The following is a 2,575-nucleotide window of genomic DNA, read 5'->3' on the forward strand; positions in this document are numbered from 1 at the left end:
GAAATAAGTGAGTTATTGTTTCCTCCTCTTTTTTTTATCACAACACAAGCATCTGGAGACTATGTTAATCTTCATCCTTTTCAAATTATCATCTGTGGAAATTCTTATCTTCCACAGGAAGAAGTTGATCTTAAATGGTAACCCTCTGTTCCAAATTAAATCATAGTCCCTCATTTACCCCTCTTCAACTCCCAAGCTGACTTCACCTTGAATTTACCATGTGAGTTTGCCATCCACCATGCTACATCATTTCCAAGTTGTATGCTTGGTGGTGAGATGTTCTCTATTATGTACTCTGTCATCTCTGTTGACAGATATTGTAGCAATTTGTGTCTATTCCACCTCTCTTCTGTGCTAAAATCTTTGACCTTCACCTCTTCTTTTTTTGCCCCTTCTTCAATGTGATATAAAGCTCCTTGTTTTGTCTAATTGTCAAACCAGAAGCTAAAGTTACCAGACTTAACTTGCTAACATATTTCCTATTCTACCTCTTTCTTGACTGCTGTCATTTTCCTCCACACATGTGAAGTCCATATCCCTGAGCTAGGATAGGGTGGTATTTCTTGCAATATTTGTTCCACATATAGGTTGCCCATATTGAGTTTGTGGATGTTCTAAAATTCCACCAGAGCTTAGCAAAGAGTGCCTTTGAGACATAACGTAGTGATCTCCACCCCAAACCTCATTCCTTTGTTGGATAGCACATTTTATCCCAAGCGACCCAGTGTTTGTTCTTAGCCCCTGTTGTGTTAGCCAAAATGAATTTTGCAAAAATTTTATGCAGCTGGTTAATGACCTCATATGATAGGTTCATGGTTGATAAAATATATATTGGTATAGATTGTAACACATGTGCTATCAACATATGTCTTCCTCCAAAAGATAGTAGCCTGTTTTGCCAAGAACTGATTCGCTTAATCACTTTTATTATCAAGGCCTCAAAGTGGTATTTGTTCTTTCTTCCATAGAAAATGGGGCAACCTAGATAAGTAAATGGAAAAGAACCTTGCTTAATATCTGTAATTCTTCTTATTTGCCTGCAAACTCTACCTGGTACTTTTTCATGCAAGTAAACTAGACTTTTGCCAAGGTTAACCATTTGTCCTGACACCCTTTCATAACCTTTTAACACCTTCATCATCTTTTTCATGGAGTTAGGATGTCCTAAACAAAACAATATGGTGTCATCTGCATAAGACAAGTGATTAATCTCTGGACTCCACTTTGGTACTCCTAAACCTTTAAAATCTTAATCCAAGAACAAATGATTGAGATTTCTAGCCAACACCTCTGTTGCAATGATAAACAAGGTTGGTGATAGTGGGTCTCCTTGTTTCAATCCTCTTGTTGAATGGAAAAAGCCAAAGGTTTGCCCATTTATGATCACTGAATACCAATTGTTAGAAACCAATCTCACCACCATGTCTATTATTCTCTCTGTGAAGCCGAAACTTCTTAGCACCTTAGTGAGGAAAAGTCATGATACTCTATCATATGCCTTAGACATATCCAACTTCACCACCACATTATGGAACTTATTTCTTCTGTTAATGTCTCTGATAATCTCCTGAGCCAAAAGGACATTTTCAGTGATATTTCTCCCTTTTACAAATCTTGCTTGATTCTGTGAGATTATATCAGAGAGCACTATCACTAATCTGTCATGTATCAATCTTGATATGATCTTGTTAGTGAAAGTACTTAAATTGATTGGTCTCAGATCACCAAAGTTATCTACCACTTCTTTTTTTGGGGATTAGTATCAAGTTGGTATGAGTAATAAATCTTGGAAGCTCTTGTCCACAGAAAAAAGCTCTTACCATATTATTGATATCCTTCTTTACAATGTCCCAACAGCATTGGAAAAACTGACCAGAGAAACCATCTGGACCACTTGCATTGTCCTCATTTAGGGCAAATACCACCCCTTTAATCTCTTCTTCTTATGGTGTTTTTTTCCATTTCTTCATTTTGCTCATCTGAGATTAATTTAGGAATGTTATTCAGCATTGAATAATCAGTGGGATTATTGTTATCCATAAATTGTTCTTTAAAAACATTCAATGCCTCATCCTATATTTTGAGTTGAATTTATTATATCTCCCTACCTGGACTTTATTGCTGAAATCTGCAACTTTCTCCTTCTTCCCTTTACATATTCATGGAAGAACTTTGTATTCCTACCCGTCCTAGAACCATCGCATCCCAGCCTTTTGCTTCCAGTATTCTTCCTCAATGTGTAAATATCTTTTCAATTTTGCTTCAGTTTTAATAAACTCTTGTTCTCTTCTGTTGGACTTATTTCTAGTTGAATCTCTTGCCCTCATGTGTCTTCTAAAGTTGCTCCATGTTGGAAGATATTTCCAAATGTTGTTCTGCTCCACTGCACCAATGTTGCCTTTACCCTTTTCAATTTGACGTGGACAATATTAAAGGTGATCATGTAGCTTCTTTCTCCCACACTTCTTCCACCACCTTCTGAAATTGTTGTGCCTATCAGAAATTTAAGAATCTGAAAGGCTTTACTACATGTTCTTGAGTTGTGTTACAAGTAACATGTAATGGAGCATGATCT

This window comes from Solanum verrucosum, unplaced genomic scaffold, assembly GCF_900185275.1.
Source record: "Solanum verrucosum unplaced genomic scaffold, falcon-dt-bn FXZP01000163.1, whole genome shotgun sequence".
NCBI classification, from domain to species: domain Eukaryota; kingdom Viridiplantae; phylum Streptophyta; class Magnoliopsida; order Solanales; family Solanaceae; genus Solanum; species Solanum verrucosum.